The sequence below is a fragment of the Maniola hyperantus genome, chromosome 6, assembly GCF_902806685.2.
Source record: "Maniola hyperantus chromosome 6, iAphHyp1.2, whole genome shotgun sequence".
Classification (NCBI taxonomy): domain Eukaryota; kingdom Metazoa; phylum Arthropoda; class Insecta; order Lepidoptera; family Nymphalidae; genus Maniola; species Maniola hyperantus.
Window position 1 is genome coordinate 4,758,469 of NC_048541.1, and position 20,716 is coordinate 4,779,184.

The 20,716-nt window shown below is 37.2% G+C and overlaps 1 protein-coding gene across 2 annotated transcripts in view; it reads right to left on the minus strand.

The window, feature by feature from the left end:
- The window catches only part of LOC117983105 (protein sprouty-like), a 56,758-nt gene that overhangs the window by 32,017 nt on the left and 4,025 nt on the right, over positions 1 to 20,716 (minus strand). The window lies entirely within an intron of this gene.

Here is a 20,716-nt window from a genome sequence, read left to right on the forward strand (position 1 = left end):
ATTGTATTCTACCTACTTCGGTCGAAATGGAATTCTCAACCGGTAGGGTAGATCCATTGACGTTGGAAGCCCCCTCGTAGATCCATTGCGAAAGGCAGACTGTAAACTAAGCAATTTGTCTCTATAGTGAAAGATTCTCTGACATCAGTTTTTTACTTTTTAAGTTTTTTCAGCTACATTTCTATTATTAAAACTGACTAAGACAGTGCGAGTCAGACTCGTGCACCGAGGGTTCCGTACTCAGGTAATTTTTCGACATTTTGCACATTAAATCAAATATTATCACATTATGCATAAAAATAAATAAAAATCTGTTTTAGAATGTACAGGTAAAGCCCTATCATATTATGATGCCCCACTTGGTAAAGTTATTTTAATTTGAAAATTGAAACTATATACTTTATTTGTTCATGACCACTTTTTAATTTTTTTTGTGATGTAACTACAAATTCACGGTTTTCAAATTTTTTCTTCATTTGTTTTATAAAACCTACCCACCTGCTAAATTTCATGATTCTAGGTCAACGGGAAGTACCGTATAGGTTTCATGACAGACAACGAAGTGATCCTATAAGGTATTCTTTTTTCCTTTTGACGGAACTCTAAAAACCAAATAGACTGACACAGACTGACACCATATTTATAATTTGTCTTAGTAGGTAGGTAAGTAGTAATGTATCACTTTTTGTAAACAACCACCGGAAACGGGCAGAGATCGTCACGATGTGGAACACATCTCTTCCATTACGTCTCAGCTCTCTGTGAGGACGATAAGAGATAAGGCCCTTTGATAGTACATACGAGGAGACAATATCGGCTGTCGTTATTAATGAGATTTAATGGATTTAATATATTATTTACCTGATATTCATTATTTATCAACACCATACATCACCTACTTTTGACTTGGTTGACATCTCGACCGAAAGAAACTCGTCCGAATGGCCGAGTTGCCACTTTGCATTTTTTCCGATTTTTTGGATAGTCAACTCTGCCGACAGTTTAAAATACTGAGGCGTTTATGTACAGTCAAATACAATTTTCGAGAATCTAATATTTTGTTAAATGCTTGAGAAAAAATAAACATTGCAGTAGTATCAGAGAGGGTAATTACAATTGAAAGTAAGTGTAGTTTGAATTTCTTCTTTGTTTATTTAATTGAATTGTTAATTTAATTGAACTGAGATTTCAGGTCTATAACAGCTGATTCCGTCTATGAGATAGAGACCCGCGTGACATCTAGACGGACAGACAGACAGCAGAGTGACATTAATAGGGTTCCGTACCCTTCCCGTACCCTTCCGTAGGGTTCCCTTTGGGTACGGAATCCTAAAAATTAACAACATCAAGTGTACGAATGTACTTTGCACGATCGGTCGAGTTGACCATCCATAAAATTGAAAAAATTGCAAAATGGCAACTCGGCCATTCGGACGAGTTCTTTCAGTCGAGATGTCAACCAAGTCCTAAAGTTTGTGCAATTACCGGGCACGGACATTGGCTAATGGCTAGGTACTACTTTTATCCCAAAAAATCAAAGAGCTCCCCATAGAATTCTGTAAGGCCCATCCGTTTAACCGATTTTAATGAAAGCTTTGCAGCCCGGGGATGCTACATGGGCTACTTTTTATCCCGGAAAAATAAAGAGACCCTGTCGAATTTTAAAAACACCTATTTCCACGCACACGAAGTCGAGGGCATCATCTAGTTATTATGAAAAACACACCTTGGCGTGGGATGAAACAACAGTACGGGGCCAAAGTAACGTACATCGGCCTTTAGAATGACATTTCGGCTTTGTAGAGCGTTAACTCTGTCACTCGCTCCTATATAACGTTTTGTCGGTATCAACGACAAGGAAAACGCTCTAACAATCTGCTATCTCCTTCTACAGGTCGATGTTCATTACTTTCGGCCGCGTACTGTACCTAGATCTCCGAGCAGTTAGCTGTGATGTTCACCTTTTAAGTCAGCCAAAGCAAAATAGATATCAGGAGCAATGTCAGGTTGGGTCGGCCATTGGTGTAAGACGGAGTGTGAATTGCGACGATGTATTTCTGTAACATTTTTCTGCCAATAGTGGGGCGTGGGCGCGCGATAATGGCCCGAAATATCCACATTCTCGACGCCCACCCGCACCATCGAGAATATTACTCCACAGATAAATAATTTAATCTTAACCAACGTTGGTTATCATACCAAATTATTAAAAGCTTCAACAGTATACATACTTACTATCGTTAGTGGTGAAAATTCGATACGGTTTAGGCCTAGCGTGATGCCTCAGCCATCGGGCTTTACATAGGTAGTTACCACTATTACCACCACGAAAGTCCATGTTTACCACCCTACCAGCAAGACGTGGATACCGCCAAGCAGTTTAGCGTTCCAGTACGATGCCACATACATGCCATTACCACGTAACCAGAACGCTGGCAAAAACGAAGACATGTGATAGTACTGATGATTACTGCTATGATACCACAAAAAAACGCGAAAATAATATAAGAAGAAATAGAAGTCAACAAAAGTTGCGTAAGGAAGTGGGTCACTTGGAGTCAACGCCGCGTCGCGTCGTAGGCGGGAGCATTGACCCGAGTTTTGCACGCTATACATTGCGGGTTTGAAAAATACTAAATCACTAAAACTACAAATGAGGCAAATGATTATTGGTATTGGATTGTGTTTAGATAGTATAACAATAACGCTAAGTTATTGCTAGCGTTCTGGTTACACCCTGTAGGAACCGATTAGGAATAATATGCGTAAGTAGGTATAATTAAACTCCATACTTTTTCAAGTTAGCCCGCACTGCATCATCAGTCAATGGCTTACTCTGTCTAATGCATTTCTTCGATGCGACCGGAAGCGACTGAATCTTGTGCTTACGCATTACCAGGATTGATGAATAAGTAATCTTCAAGTGATATAATTCCGAACTAACTTTTTTGAGAATAGAATAGAATAGAATGTTTTTTTATTCATGAAAACTTTTTACAAGTACTTATGAATAGTCAGGTAGTTTTAATTTACCACTGGTTCGGAATGGCGTTCCTACCGAGAAGAAACAGCAAGAAACTCGGCGGTTGCTCTTTTTAATTTTTCAATTTATAATGTTATTATACCGTAATTTGGTTCCACATTTCTTTTAATTCACTTTGATTATTGAATTGAGAAGTCTATAGGACCGATGTGACCAAAGTGGAAATATACCTACCAATTTGCCCGATATAGAAATTTTAAAATGTTAACGTTTCAAGTTTATTCTTAAACATGTAAAATCGTATCTACATGGCATCTGTGTAAGAATACTGATAACGATCGCTATAAAATAGAAACCGGAAATCTTTGGATTGCTAAGTAAACATATTATGCCTAGGTACCTATTTTATATTCCGTTCGAACTTGATATTTTTGAAAATATCAAGTTGTTGAAACTTGAAATAAGCAAATAAACAGTAAGCACTTGAAAGCCATAGGTATAATCTCATATAATCTTGTGTAATTGAACGTTATTTTTGAAGAGAGAGCTCTTCTCAGAAAAATACACGGAAATTCAAATAGTTTTGGCTGGCATCTCGTCATCCATTTATAACCTACGATACAATTTTACATATTATTTATTAAGTATATCTGTATACCTAATATAGCCGTGATAGACTAACGGTTAAGACGTCCGCCTCCTATTCTGGAGGTCGAGGATTCGATCCCGACATCTGACTTTTCGGCGTTAGGCAGGAGAAAATCTGAGAGTTCTCCATAATGTTCTCAAATCTGTCTATAGTCTGCCAATTCGTATTTAGCCAGCGTAGTAGACTAACCTAAACCCTTCTTATTCTAAGAGGAGACCTTTGTCCAGTAGTAGGTATCTATCTACGCGGGCTATGAAGGCAAGTGAAAAAAATATATTCAATTACTTATTGTTTATTAATAACTTTTTACATCACCTACTTTTTACAGAGACTTTTTGAAATCACTTTTTTTTTAAAGAATAATGTCTAGTATGAAGACTAAGATTCCCCTTTTCTCTCCAACTAACTAGGAGTAGGTACGACAATAGTGCAACGGGTGGGGTTTGAACCGGCGACCTTTCGGATTCAGTCCGCACCTTTAACCGTTGAGCTATTGAGGCTCTGAGTTACTGATTTTCTAGCGAGCGCTAGTCAAAGTTGTTATGTAATGTAATGTAAATATTTGTTATTTACCCACGTAATTATTATCACAAAAAGCCGGGGGAATCAAGTAAACTGAGTGAAAACATAAGGGGCGGCGTTTTCAAAGGGTATAAAAATAGCGTGGCGCCGGCTGCAACGACAGCGTGGAGGCGACTTCAGAACTAATCTGTGATTTTGTGTAGCTAATTAATTTATTAGCTATCGCTTTTTGAGGCCGTGCCGTTCCCCCGAATAACTCGTTAAGCGTCTTGGCTAGTGTCACTAATGGTACGCCATGGTACGGCAGTCCGCAGAGACTTTGATGCACATGATCTGCTACCAGTGGCGTGCACAGGATTTGAACCTAGGGTAAGCATTAGTTAGCTAACTCATCGTGAAAAATGAGCACTAAGCCATTTCAACTAGGTAAGCAGTGCTTTTATGCCTCTATGACCTGCACGCCACTGTGCTACTGCCCCACTTAGGGTTGCCAGGTCGCCAAACCTAATAGCCGGTCAGACCAGCCAGTTTGGCCGGACATTTGGTAGAAAGGCCGGACATATTGAGGATTTTCGTATTAATAGGGCGGGCGGCAATGCGGCCCTGCGGGAGCGACCGACTGCAGTCGACTCGCCTGCGCTCGGCCACGCTCGTTTGCAAAATGTAAAAAGTGACAAAAGCCGGACACCGTTTATTTTGGCCGGACACGCAATAAAAAAGCCTACCTATGACCGGCTTTATCCGGACGCCTGGCAACCCTAGCCCCACTCTAATAGGTGGATGCACCTAGGGTAACACATCGTACAGTACGCGGCAGAAAATAATGTACATCGGCCATATACAGCGTTCGAGTTGTTCGCGTGAAATTCGAGCAAGCTATATATAGCTACCACTAAACTCTAAGAGCAATGAGTAACACATCATTTTGATTTTAAAATGCGAAAATTTAGTTTCAATCGACGAAGTTTTTAATGCTAAATAACTACTAAACTAAAAGAAACACTTTAAAACAACATAAAACTCTTCTTTAGGCGATATTTAAATAACATTAACTACGTTAGCAAAGCTCCTGACTGTGGGCACAAGACCAATCGCTTAGTCAACGGCAACGATGCTATTCTCTAAAAGCCAGCATTCGTCGTTAATTCGTTAAGGCGAGCCACCGAGGCAGGTAGCGCGGCTTTGAAGTAAACCGCTTGGCAACGTTCAAATTCTGTGTTTCAAACGTAAATTTGAATTTAATAAATCTATAGAAGTCCTGTTGAAAACCAAAATTTAGCAGGTTCTCTGTAGTACTTAAAGACAAATATTTCCATATAAAAATTATTAGCCAAGTCAGAAATTTTTGTATTAAATAATTCGTTTCAGACTTTTATTTAGGCTTATTTCAAGATTTTATTTGATCGAGTGAAGTACTTCCTATTGTGTATCAAAGTAGCACATTCTTTAGACAATGTCTTTAGGTATATTGTATATTTTTAGCAAGGCCATTATTTAATAGTAAATACCTAAAACATTTGATCTAGGAAACAGTTTTTTCTGCTTAGCCTCGGTGACTCGCCTTAAAACATACTCGCATATTTACCCTAGTTTTAGTTATAGGTCTACTTATTTATATGTCTGAATTTAAACTAATTATTGATTCCAATACATCGTGATCGATGTTCCAATAGGTCCTTCACAAAGTTACATAATGCCTATTGTTAGCTTTGATCTAGTGTCCGAAAAACCTGAGAAATAAAATGTACTTAATGATGTTTTAAAAAGAATATTTTACTTGCTTGCTATGTTACGTTGCTCAGTTACGTACCTGCCTTATAATAAAAGTATTTTATGTACTATAGTTTTTTCAACGTTTCCCTGAACTTACGCAAACGAAAATCGAACCTTGCGATTGTAAAATAAAAAAGTAACTCCACTCCAGTGTTACCTTTTTTTACTTTAAAACTATACGCAAAGAGCTTCGAATACGATACGTTGATTTCGTAGCTGCAACCTCAGTGTAAGCCTGTGCTGAAAACGAGGCTGTGCGGTTACAGAATAGCGCCGCAGTACGACGGAACCAGTTTGCTTTAATCATCATAATTGCGTCCCCCGCTAAGCCTATCCCGGATTCTAGCGACATAGCACATGTGTTCTCTATTTGGACCGAACCTTAAGACCATTCTTATTAAGCTCCCGTATAAATCATTATTAATTGAACTTGTATCAAACTTAAACTTGTTATAGTGAAACATAGAATTAAATATAATGCAGTAAAAAAGCTTTTATGAATCTGACTTTTTATTTAAGCTGAGCTTTTTTAGGGTTCCGTACCTCAAAAGGAAAAAGGAACCCTTCCTTTTTCCTTTTGAGGTACGGAACCCTAGGAGTTCTAGGTCAACGGGAAGTTTTCTTGACAGACCGACAGACAGACAGACAACAAAGTGATCCTGCAAGGGTTCCGTTTTTCCTTTTGAGGCACTTTCATTTGGTAATTTAAGATTTTGTTTCTCTTCTTTACCCGAGGTCTGATTTATAGTACCTACCTAGTATATAGTTTGTTTTACTTATCGAATTTTCAAATATTATCCCAACATATTATTTCTGAATAATTCGCAGTAACTCTATCCATAAAGCGCGTCGAATTCGTTCCTTGATAAGGCGACACAATGCGTTATCTGTATTGAAGCGACAAAAAATATTAAGTCAACACACACCAAGGCCATCTTTACGCGGAACTCTTAATATCTACTATAAGTAAACGGTAACTTTACAAAAAAACGGTTTAGAGTTACTTGGCGAAGTTAACGAAATTAAAAATTCCAAAAACGACCATAATTATACTTACTTACCACCTATTTATCTACTCTATAAGACACCCAGGTAGGTATGACAATGAAAGATTATCCACGTGAAATCTACGTAAACCAAAGGGCCAGGGTTTAATAAAAACTGCCATACCCCTTCCAGGTTAGCCCGCTTCCATCAAAGACTGCATCATCACATACCACCAAGTGAGATTGCAGTCAAGGGCTAACTTGTATCTGAATTTAAAAAATAAATAAAAAAAAGTCTCTACTTCCTCTATTAGTTTTAAATTTAAATTGTCAAGCAGAATGCCTCAGTGTCTCATTTGGTACCTAAATATATAATTACCTACTTACTTACTAATAATCATAATAATGAATATCTTACTAATATTGCATGCGGAACCCTCCATGTGGAAGAAGGACTCTTCCTTTCCCAGTTCTATTAAATATTGGCGTACACGAGAGTTGGGCAATGTCAAATAAGTTACTGGGGACACTTTGAGGACGAGCCAAAGATTTTTATGATCTGATAACAGGATACTTATTTACATAATACCTACCTATCTAAAATGCTACTTTGTTAGGGAGTGGGTATCGCCTAGAGAGGTACTAGATATCCAGTACCCACTACCCAGTAAGTACCCATTTATTGTTTACTAACTTTCGGCCGCGATTTAGGTTTTCAATAAGTCCTACTACTTATAGTTCTATAAGTAGAACCGATCCGCCTTTTATTTTTCCGGGATAAAAGTTAGCACAGTTAACTCGTTGCCTGTAAAAGGCACGTCAAAGTCGCTTCAGCTGTTTTGAAGATAAGTAGTAAGGACAAACAGACAGACCTGTTATCTTCCAAAGGCACCATGATCCAAACTTCATAGTCGCTGATCGTTCTTCTCTATGTTGAAGACATTACACAGAGAAACTTTCAGCTGTTATAAAATAATGAAAGTCTGGCATGTCCATTTGCTTTTGGATTTTCAAATTACTTGTAGCAGTTAAGTGCCTGTCAAAAATTAATATGTCATAATTTTAATAACTTAAACAAAATTTATTCGGGTAAAAGATATACTTAGGTACTTATTTAAAATTTGAATTTGAAAAATTCGCCAAGCGAATTATATAAGCGAATTATCTATGTAAATAAAGATTAAAAAAAAGTGCTATCAAGCACAGATGGGCAGGAGTCAGGACTCGCACGGCCCGCGGTAAACAGGAAGCGTATGCGAGTTGGCAACTCTTCAACACACGTGCTTGACACTAAGCTTGACACCGGAGTATGTACTCTACTACTTATTGTAGTTACAAAGGAACTGTGTCGAGTTAACTTGTATGCACGGCTGTGTAATTTACTACATAGGACTTTTTAATTTCTTATAATTAACTTGACTGAGATCTCCCACCAGACCAGACCAGAAACTATTACATGCTTAGATTAAGGTCGCGCCGCAAGGCAGGTACCTAGTTACCTTGATCATTAGAAAATAAACAATTCAAAATGAGCTCCTGACTTCCTCTACGACGTCACTAAATGAAACAATATCCGCTCATTCTTCGTAGGCGTGTAGGAAGGCTTATTTTAGTGACCGGATACTCGAATAGGCATGAATGCTTTTTAAACGGAAAAGTGCGAGTCGGTATCGCACATAAAGGGTTCCGTACAAGAAATAACACGTTAATTATTTTTTAATTTTCATGGCGGCCATTTCGATAAGTAGGTATTTGTTGTTATAGCGGGAATATAGAAATACATATTCTGTGAAAATTTTACCTCTCTACTTATTACGGTTCACGAGATAGACTGACAGACAAACAGGCGAACGGACGGACGGATAGCAGAGGCTTAGTAATAGGGTCCCGTTGGCATGATTGGGATACGGAACCCTAAACAACCGTCAGTAAAGCGAAGAACAAGCGCATTGCGGCCCCGCGGGCCACATGAACAGGGTTTAACAAAAGGCACGCTTAAATATGTTCTACAGATGTACCATATCGTCGAGCACGCTTAGGGCTGGCACTCGAAATATATCGATTAAGTAGGTAGGTAGGTACCTATAGTTTAATTTAAAAAAAAAACAATAATACAGCGGAAGTAATTACCTATTATGTAGGTAGTTTTTGCAGCCACGCGTAAATGCGTGTCACATCAGTAACGTACGAATTTTTCTCTTTTTAAAAAAGATTCCGACGAATTGAGAACCTCCTCCTCTTTTGAAGTCGGTTAAAAATACGATTGTATAAGGTTTGTCTTTGAGAAGTTTTAAGTTTAATAATATAATCTTGGTATGAAATAAGAAATCCCCTAATTTGTCCCATAACTCATTAAAAAATTCGTATGTAAACTGAATCGTAAGAAAAAATCCTTCGTGTAAGAAAAAAATCCTTACTAGATGATGCATCATTTTTGAAAATTCAACCTCTAAGGGGGTAAAATAGGGTTTGAAATTTGTGTAGTCCACGCAGACTAAGTTGCGAGCATAAGCTAGTATAAATATATTTTTCGCAGCCCTAAAAAGTCTATGGAGCTAGAACAATGCATACCTACCTACCTTCACAATTCACATGTGACAATAATATGTCCCAAATATCGCGATACTAGTTTAGCGTTCGATACAACTTGTACCAAATATGGTATCATTATTTTACGATTTGATATTAGATAATGTCAAAACGTGTTGTTTAATTAAAAAAACCGGCCAAGTGCGAGTCAGGCTCGCGCAATGAGGGTTCCGTACCACAGTCGTATTTTTTCGACATTTTGCACGATAATCCAAAAACTATGATGCATAAAAATAAATAAAAATCTGTTTTAGAATGTACAGGTGAAAACCATTCATATGATACCCCACTTGATATAGTCACTCACTTCGAAAGTTGAAAATACTAATCATTAGTTCATGACCACAATTTTTTTTGTGTGTGATCTAACCCTAAATTCACGGTTTTCAGATTTTTACTCAAATGTCAGCCATAAGACCTCCCTACCTGCCAAATTTCATGATTCTAGGTCAACGGGAAGTACCCTGTAGGTTTCTTGACAGACAGACAGACAGGCAGACAACAAAGTGATCCTATAAGGGTTCCGCTTTTTCCTTTTGAGGTACGGAACCCTAAAAATCGTCTATAGGCAGATAGAGCTGTACTTATTTTAAATTTAGAACACAATAAACCATATCAGCGCGGTCAGCGCAGTCTATTCTAGACTCTTGAGTAGGTAGCGGGTGCCTATTAAATCTAAATAGGTACCTACAACTGTGTTCTATTTATAGGGTTTGTCCTCATAAATAGACCTGTCTATGACAAAACTATCTAAGCGGCAATACTTATCTATGTTACTAGGTATTATCATTAATCATCATTAATTGAGCACTTTCTTGCTTACCTACTCTAAATAGAAGACTTTTTAATTTTTTGGGCATTGATTAGACGGAGCAACAGCAAAGACATTTAGGGTGAAATCTATAGAGCGCACTCTGACTTTACTTAGACTTAAGACAGTGAAAACGAGACAGATGTACATATTTCTCATATAAATCTGTCTTGTTTTAATTCAATCTTAAGTCTGAGCAAAGTCAAAGTGCGCTCTATAGATCTTAGCCTTAATAAAGCAGCTGCAGACCTCATACCTACCTACATTTTTTTAAGCGACTAATGACTAAGGCAAAGCCAGGAAGGGTTATGATTTTAGTAGTCTATGCATGTATGTTTGTATGTTTATATCCACATTTTGTATCAGATTCTGTGTGTTCCTTCTTAGCGCCTAAACTACTGACTGGGCCGATTTTGATGAATGAGGTGTCAATAATTGATTCTATGTTATGGTCCGGATGACATAGGCTACATTTTATACAAAAAATTGACCTGATGGATGTAACATCAAATAAAGTGGAATTCTCCAAAAAAAAATTTTGCTATTGTATCCAGTGGGATTTCAAATGAAAGAGGAGAAACTGAGTTCATAAATATAAATATATACTACAATATGAAAATATAAACTTTATGTTGTTAAATTTTTATTGCAAGATAGGCTTGCCCTTGACATAAATCAGAAGATGCCCTCTTGCTTTGAAAGTTATTATTCAGGTTATAGGTAGGTGGCAGGAACCTCAGCCTCTAGTATTTAAATGGCACCTCTCTGGTAAACTCAATGCGTAGGTAGGCGACTCTAGCATATTGAGGAACGCTCATTGATGTTGGAATCCCATTTCAAAGTATGATTGTAAGTAAGCAATTAGTAGCTAGGTATGAAAATAAGAATCACGCGGCAAAGTTGCGGCTATTTCTGGCGGGTAATGAGTTTGAGTCAATTTGTCAAATACAATGATCATGAATGAATTAGTGAATGACAGTTCGGCCATGTCTGTTTACGCGTGCGCGTCGTTCGGGCGGGATCGGTCGCGCTCGGCGCGCTCGCGCCTGGAAATAGCACGCACAACACCGAAGAGTGCGGTCGACGACCCTGCGCCTGACACACCAAATATTGGAACCGACCTCAAACCCAGACCTTTCCATTGGCTTTAAGGCTTCAGTATTCTTTAAAGATGAGGTAACTGTTGGCATGTTTTATTTTTACACGACTGCTAAAAAGGAGTAATGTTTTCAGAGTTCAAAGATGATGTATGATATGTATAATGTATCATGTATGTGAGTTTGCTTTGCTCCATCATAACTTCTAAATCTCTGAACAGATTTGGATGTTTTATGGGGTATCTTTAGAATCCTTTTATTATCATCTCGAGTCACTCTTGCCATAATTGTTTTGAAAAAATAATCTTTATGGTGCTATTTTCAAATAAGATTTCCAGAAGAAAAAAAGATTTCCTTTGGCAAGGAGCCCAAGGATAGATTTATCGAGTAGTTTAAATTACGTAGGTACAATATCAGATTGAGGGCTCCCCCCCAAACATCAATAATCTTGATGGCTCCTAAAGTAGGTACCTACCATGAATTCGGTGCTAGTGGGGGTACATGGTTTAAATTATTATTATTTGGTCTTATTGCATATGTATCTACATACCTAATTAGGAATACTAAAATAACATGAGATATAATAATATGAGAAGCGGGGGCGCAGCGCAGGCGGGCAAACCAGGCAATGCCGGTCCCACACTTAGCGAACTAAACGTGTTCTAGGCACAGAAATCTGCCTCCTACAGAGTATGCTTGCACAAGCGGATGTGGCTGTTCAATTTGCTGATTATTTGCAATATCAATAAAACTTAACCGTGTTTCTTACAAGAGTAAAGGGATTTACCGACATTTAATTACCACTAGGGACCACGATGTTTTGCGCAAAAAATTCAATGTAAGTAGAACTGGATTCTTGGTTCACTATTGCGAGGATTAACTTGTCTAGCGGATGAACAGATTACCTACCTGCGAAAAGCGCAGCGTTGGATGTTGCAGCCTCTCTTAGATGGACAGATGACATCAAACGAGAAATCGGTTTTCCACCACTTATTTACATAAGTATGTGATTAAAATCGCTGTAGATATCACAGTTAGTGGAATAACCACCGAAGGGAGTTGGTTCCACAATTAATCCAAACATTGATAATGTATTTTGATCTTAATCGATTGAAATACCGCATAAGCTTCCCAGTCCTCGCCTACGCTACGCATTTCGCAAGCGGACGCTTTGGAGGCTGGTGGTACCAAATCGTGAGCCCACGGGCCCACGTGGGATGCTGGAAAGCGGAGCATTATGCAACTGTTCGATATGGCGTACACCTTATTGGATGCGAAAGCCGCTACAGGCATTTACGTGGGACATTTTGATAGGCTTTGAGGTTAAGCGAGTAGGTAGCCTACAGCCTCCAGGTACTACGAAATACGTACTATTTATAACAATTTACTGTTAGTAAGAATAGGTCACAATTTACCCGCCGCATTCAAGATACTGGATGGGTTTTCATCCCTAAGTCTAAATAATTGAAATTGTAAACGTTAGTTCATTCCATAACTTAGGACACCCTTTCGTGTTTCCTGACTACTTATTCTAAATTATCGCGTATTAGGTACAAAATAAAAGACAGTAAGTAATAAGGCATTTCTAGGCAAAATATATTCTAGTAAAAGGCAGGTTAGGTGGTTTTGGTCCGGCGATGGCGGCGTGTGAATTAAAAAAGATACCTATCGTCTTCGTAGCTTCCTTACAAGTTGCAACCTACCTATCATAATATTAGAGTCCTAATGCAGATTTGGCTTGGCGAGCAAAAAAAATGCCTAAATATAATAATAACAATAAGTAATTCTAAAATAAAATTCTGAATATGACAATAATTAATTAATGAGACAGCTGTTCATACAATCACTGCAAACTTACATTAAATCGTGGGCATTAATAAGGGATTAATATTCGATTCTTTATGTTAATGGAGCATTTTCGATAAAAGGTATGCGATGTCCTTCACTTGTTCACCTCTGACGCCTACCGCTTACCTAATTAATGGTCATAAATAAAGTCACCACAATATTTTAAAGAACTGGACATAGCTAATTAAATACATCACTGGATATATGTATAAAATTAGTGTAAAAAATATACGTTTTTCTAAGTCATCATCATCATTATCCACCCATCGCTGATTTAATACTGACCACGGGTCTCCTCTCAGAATACGAAGTGTTTGCTGGCCAAGACAGATGTTTTTCTTCACCGTTAAAGCAAGTGATACGAGTACTTAATTGCTTAGAATGCACATAACTCCGAAAAGTTAGAGTTGCGTGTCCGGGATCGAACCTCGGATCTCCCGAAGCCGTCTTAACCACTAAGCTTTTGCCGCTTTTCTAAGTGGTCTGTTACACACTACCATTTGTTATGAGAGTTACATGTAGGTAGATAGGACGTCGTTGAAAAAGTTTGCGGACATTGATTGTATCACAATCAATTCGGCCGTCCAATTTTCTGCATCACAATTTTTCTAACAACTAAGTAAATAATATAGGTACCTACCTACTTACATAAGAGCTACAATCTATTTTTCTGATCTCCTGCGGATGTTCAAAAATGGAACATCGTGGACATTATGTGGCGGTGGCGTTGTATAGTGATACTTTGAAAGTTTGAATGCACCATCCAATCCCGACAAAGATATTCCCTGTGTAAATATGCCTACTAAAAACCAAATGTTTAATAGTCTTTTATTAGTATCCTTATCGAAGGTTTCTCAAATGGAGTATAACGATTTGCTTGGGTATTTCTGGCGCCTCGTCAGCCGCCATAAGTAGGTTATGCAACCTACGCTGCAATTCAATTTTGGTGTTAGCATGAGTGTCACGAAGAACACAATTTACCTCTTACCAAACGCGTATGTAATGGTCTAAGCAAGGTCCTACCCTAATGTAAGAGGCACCTAAGTAGTAAAAACATCTAGATCCTAGTGCTAAAAGGCTGATATCATTATTTAACTATTTATTTTGAAAACCGGCCAAGTGCGAGTCAGACTTGCGCTCCGAGGGTTCCGTACTACAGTCGTATTTTTCTGACATTTTGCACGATAAATCAAAAACAGCTATTTATTTGTTCATGAACATAATATTTCAATTCTTTTTTGTGATGTGATTTCACGGATTCACAATTTTTGGATTTATTCCTTTACTTGTGCTATAAGACCTACCTACCTACCAAATTTCATGATACTAGGTCAACGGAAAGTACCCTATAGGTTTTTTTGACAGGCACGACGGAGAGACGGACAGACAGACAGACAGACAACAAAGTGATCTTATAAGGGTTTCTTTTTCCATTTTGAGGTACGGAACCCTAAAATCTGGTCAAGTGCGTGTAAGTACATGCGCAAGATAGGGTTCCGTAGCCACGATAGTTGCTAAAAACTTTGGTGGTCATTATTTCTCCAACGGCATTATATTTTTCTAAAAAGGTCTCAACCTTATAAATTCTAATGATTTTAAAATACGTAAGAATTTAACACGGTGTCACTCACGAAGGTAAGCACATTTTTTTCGACTCTCACTTTTCGTGTTGGTCTATATTTATCAACACTTCAGTATGCCTTTCTGTCGCGGTAACATGTTTCCATTACGTTTTAATAACTGTGCTACATTTCAACTTTACAGTTCTTTTTAAAATGGCTGTAACACTCACGGACAGACGAACAGAAGGACAAACCGACGAACAGATGAGCTGCATAAAACTGTAAGGGTTCCTTGTTATACTAAGGAACCCTAAAACATTAGGAGAAACTTATTTTATCCTTACAAACTTTGATAGATTGAAGAAAATCGAGATAGTTGCCTGAAAAATCCGATGATTTCGGACTACCTCAATCTAATCTACTTAATTCTAATAGATCTAACCAGTTTTTTTAACGCGGTTATTTTACCAAATTACGAACAGATCGTTTTATAAATAAATAAATAAAAATCTTTTTTATTCGAATAAACTTTTACAAGTAGGTACTTACGAATAGTCGGATGCATCTACCACTGGTTCGGAATGCCTTTCCTACCGAGAAGAACCAGCAAGAAACTCGGCGGTTGCTCTTTTCAAATATTTGATATAGGTACAAGATTATGCCATGTATAAAATAGTATTTGCAGTCTTGTGCGTTGCCGGAACGAGCTGCAGGTCAAATCCACGCTCTTTTATCATTTAGATAATCTTCAATTGTGTAATATGCTTTTAATATTTTATAAACTTGATAGTCAATGATTATTTATCAACCATATTCATTTACCATGGCTTATGATTTTGAGGTTAAAACCCCGGGACGTAAAGGTAAAATATTATAACTTTTCAGAATAATTTATCAAAGCAAAAGGTATGCGTACATTGAAATTATCGCACCGTACGTACATCTGTATTTGCATATAATAGCGTAAACATTTATGCGATGCGTCACATTGGTCTGATGCCAAACTAGGGTTTCCGCCTCTGATAGCTAGAAACACTAGCACAAATAAATAATTCGACTGGCGCTGCGCATACAAACAATAAGCATACTGTAAAGGGTTAGGTTCTTTCAATAAAGGTACAAATTACAGCTAAGAATATAGACTTATTTTACCGGAAAAACAGAGCCTGCTTAGAGCAATTTTGAGTCACAGAGTCTGACGTTTCTTTCTAATTTTCTTCTTGGTAGGAATCACGCAATTTAACCGATTATGTACGTAATCGGTAAAGGAAAAGTTCTCACTTTTTAAAGGAATCATTTTGGAAGGAGAAAAACAAAAAAAAATTTCTTTCAGTGATGTATTATGTATTGTGCTCAGTCAAAAGACAAGCAGATATTAATATTATTAGTGATTGGTGCTAACGACAAAATAGCTTAATATACCATCTGATGAATTTCCTAATGAGAAACATGCGTAAACGCATGAAAAAAGATTAAAGGGTTTTAAAACAGAAAAACCTGAAACAATGAAGTAAGTGCTTATTTGAATAATATAAGTTGCTGAATCAAATCCAATGGGATGCGATGTGTCAGAAAAATCTGTCACAAAATTACCGTAACCGGCGGGAGAATTGGAAAACTAAATGACCGTAAAACGTAAAACAGTCATTTTGCAGCACGGAAATCTAGAACGATCGCTGTGCGCATGTATAAGATAAATGGTTAGAGTTGCTATTTATTTCTTGAAATTGCTACTAAACTCTTTAGATTTTGCTTAAGAATTAATTCTAAACCATTGACATTTTATTTGTAAACAGAGGCACGTCAAAATGATAGACAAAATACTACAGACGTAACAGATAATATATAGCAGCTAATCCAAAGGTCTTACATGGTGAAATTGATTTTATTATATTTTAGAAGTAAAGTAATTGTAGATTTAAATAGAGTATAATGTGGAATTTTGAAGTGTATAAATTTAAAACTAAAGTTTAATCTCTATTGTCGACTCTATTGAATTTGAGTTTTATATGGTATCATTATACTTATGGAAAGGGTAGCCAAAGGGCTATAAATGGCTCTGCTTTGACGGTAGACATCATTAATTTTCCTATTTTTAATAAGAAGCTGTGACATACCTACAGGTACGAATATTGTTGATTTTATATTTCTATTGTTATACTATGGATGTTGTTTAATGTGTAATTTGTTATTCAACTGGTATTCCTTTGTAATAGTTTATGCTTATACCCGATGTGGGTTGGATATGTTATGGTAATACCATAGTTGTATCTATTTTTCAATAATTGTGGATAGACACCGCCGAGTTTTTTCTTGCCAGTTCTTTCTCTCGGTAGATATGCTTTTTCGAACTGGCGGTAGATTTTTCTTAAAGGAAATAATAAATTATTTAATGATAAAGCAATAAGTAATGGTAAAGATAAACTTTGATATGGAGGGATTTTTCCCTGAATAAAACAGTTTATTTCCTTATACAATCTTTTATTTTGTTTTCTACCTTCAACCACGCCCTAGCTTATTGATAACGAATTAAGGTTTAGGCTCTCAGTAGGTGATTCCTGACTCTATTGTCTCTATACTTCTGAGGCTAATCTAGCACATGCTATGATAAAATTTGCAATTCAGGTCGAAGTATGCCATAGGCGCTGTTTAACTACTCGGTGCGAATCTTAATTACATAATTGTGTAACATTGCGATTGAGGCTATTATATCTAGAAGTAATAGTTACAATATCTCCCGTTTATAGTCTTTCTCTTAAATGGTCTAGATATTTAGTTATTTTTCATACGTTATTTTTCTTAAAAATATACTTAAGTACTTGAAAAGTTCAAATATACCAGTGAAAATACTTAGAAACATCACGAAACACTTTTTATTTTTATTTAACAAAATTTTAGAGATTAGGGAGCGTTTAATGTAGGTTTGATGTCCTAGGTCCTAGCTTGGTAGATTTTACCATTTCCTTATGAAAATGGTAAAATTCACATTAAGGAAATCTTAAAATCTAAATGTAAAATAGGTGAAATCAGCCAAAAAGTTTAGACCAACAAGAAGTCTGGAGATAGTTGTAATTAATCTCCAAACTTCTTGTTAGTCTAAACTTTTTCTGTTTCGAAAAATTGTTATATTATTATGAATCCTTGAATTCATTGATTACTTAATTAGTCTTTTATAAGACTAATTAAGTAATCAATGAATTCAAGGATCTGCGGTCCATTCAAAGTATCATGGTCTTGACTAAGTTTTCAAGTTAACCAACCTGATGGAGTTATCAAATGACGAGGCACTACGTATGACTAGATTTTAGTGTCCGACTGAAGCTTAAGTCGATTTCTGGCCGGAGCCGAAGCCGATTAATCTGCTATCGCCAGAACCTTCGGCCAAAGCTAAAACCGAAGGTTTAATATCCCTAAGAAATCAGTTCAAGGTTGCCCTAAAAGTTAATAAAATAATGGGGCCGATTCTCTTGCACGCAATCTCTAAACTAAACTAAATTAACAGGTCTAAATCTAGTGGTATCCTTTTCCGCAAGCAACATTATGAAAGGGATAGCATTCGATTTAGACGTTCCATTTTAGTTTAGTTTAGAGATTGTGTACAACGAAATTAGCCACATTGTCTTTTAAAAGTTTATTTTCACTGTTGTCTTGTTAAACTTGTCATAAATTAATAATAATACTTCGAAATAATATCTGTTAGATATAAATTATAATGCCTATTATTTATTTACTTAAAAGTACTTTAACAATAAAAATCAGTCTCAGTTTTCCTTAACTAGACGTGTGAAACTAGACTAAAGTCTAAAGTATAACGCATAAAATTTAACTCCTCACGCGCCATTTCAACTTTCTGTGTGAAATTAAATGTGAGTGAGGAGTTATTTTTTAAGGACTATAGTAAACTTTGACAATGCACACAAATGTAGTAGTTACCTAGTATATGTACAGTAGTATGTAAATGTAGATACGTAGTTGGAAAATTAAGCGATTTAATTCTTCGCGCATCATTCTTGTGTAATCGTAACAGTTCATTCTGTTTCGGCGTTTGGTAGAAACCGTCGGCTTCGGCCAAAACTTCGGCCCCATTTGACCAAAGACGAAAGTTTGACCGAAGGTGATTTTTTAGCTGAAGTAGGAAGGACACTTTACAAGTTCACAGTTTAAAAGTGTTATCGTGTCAGTTGAGACTTGAGAGAGTCGTCCCGATGTCCGCGCGGTGCGGTGGCGCGGCGCGGCGGCGCAGGCGGAGTCGGGGCACTTCCTGCGGTTACGTGACACGCGGTCCCCTTATCGGCTCCATTGATAGATTTATCTGGCGAGGTCGCGTCGCCCGCGCTGCGCCCCACGCTATCATGCAAACGGTCGCCTCACGTTTCAAACTTACTGGATTCTTCATATTTATTCCATTCAACCCAAGTGTATAATATTCTGTTTAAGATATTAGTGCCAATACAGTTCTACACAAGTCTCTACTGAAGATTTAAACTGAAGTGGAGTCGTGCTAGCCTATTAGTTAAGATGCCCGACTCATATTCAGGAGATCGAAAGTTCGAAATTTTTATGGGCAGATTAAATATCACTTGCTTTAAAGGTGAAGGAAAACATTGTGAGGAAATTCTTAATGCCTGAGATTTAGAGTACTGTACTCAAAGGTGTGTGAAGTCTGGCAATCCACACCGGGCCAGTGTGGCAGACTATGGACTAAGCCTTTCTGATTCTTAGAAGAGACTGAGTAGAGGCCCGGCGGCGGCGATGAGTTAGTTGATCATCATCATAATGATGATGAGTGTTGTGTAAATGTGATGAGTGTAACTTTTACTCGCATAAAGTATTGTGGAAAGAATAGAACTAACTTTTCACCGAATTAGCACCAAGAGATAGTAGAAGATAATAAAAAAAATTAAAATACGACGACTGCCCTGCCATATTGACTTAAAAAAATAACCAGTGTAACTCGGGATGATAAAGATAAGGATTATTACGATACCCACACTTCTAAATCTGTTCAGGTATTTAGCGGGTATGGTGACTGGTGAAGTCAAAAACCTCACGTACATGAACCCTGAAAACAAAACGCTCCTTTTTGGGCAGTATTAAAGAAAAATTACGTTAGTAGTTAGGTAGTACATAACAATTCAAAGTTCCGTGAGGCGAATCAGACCATCAGACTAAATTTTACCCTTATCTTCATAAGCAAGATACTACTCACCTACTTAACGACGAATGAAAGGCAAAAACCGAGAACGGTGTTTGTAATAAATAAAAATCTGAAATGTAAAGTTTTTTGTGAATTGATGTTGCAATAAAAGTGATAAGTTGTAGTACAGATATATCACTCGAGGTTGAAATGTTTATAAATCAGATGTCCAAGACTCGTCCGTTCAGTTATGACTGCCCACAGTCTTTCGGCGAATTTGAATTCCACGAAACCTTGTATACCCAGTTTGGTCGTAGGCACTAACTACATACATGTGTGTAATGTGTATTAGTTTGCTCTGGCTAAAATTAGACAATTCTATTTCATCGAGTCAGCCGCTTATTATACGACCACACGTTCAAATAATGTCGAAATAAAATATTTCAATGTTAACTTCAACATTTTAAAATTTAAATGCTTCGAAAAAACCGTCTGGCGCCACAGTGATAAGTTGATAACCGTCATTTTCTAAAAGCCCTGTCATATTGGCTTTTAAAGTAAATAATGGACACAATTCTTTTAAAACACGCTTAAGTTTCTGGTAGACCTTTGTGAATGTTTATCTTATCAATGAAATAGTATTCCGGACATATTCCGGAGTGGTTTTTTGTTGGTGGCATTTGGCACGCGCTTTGTTCGGCTCACAACGAGGGCTTGTTCTGATGCCATATTGCGATAGGTATGCTTCCTACGAATGAT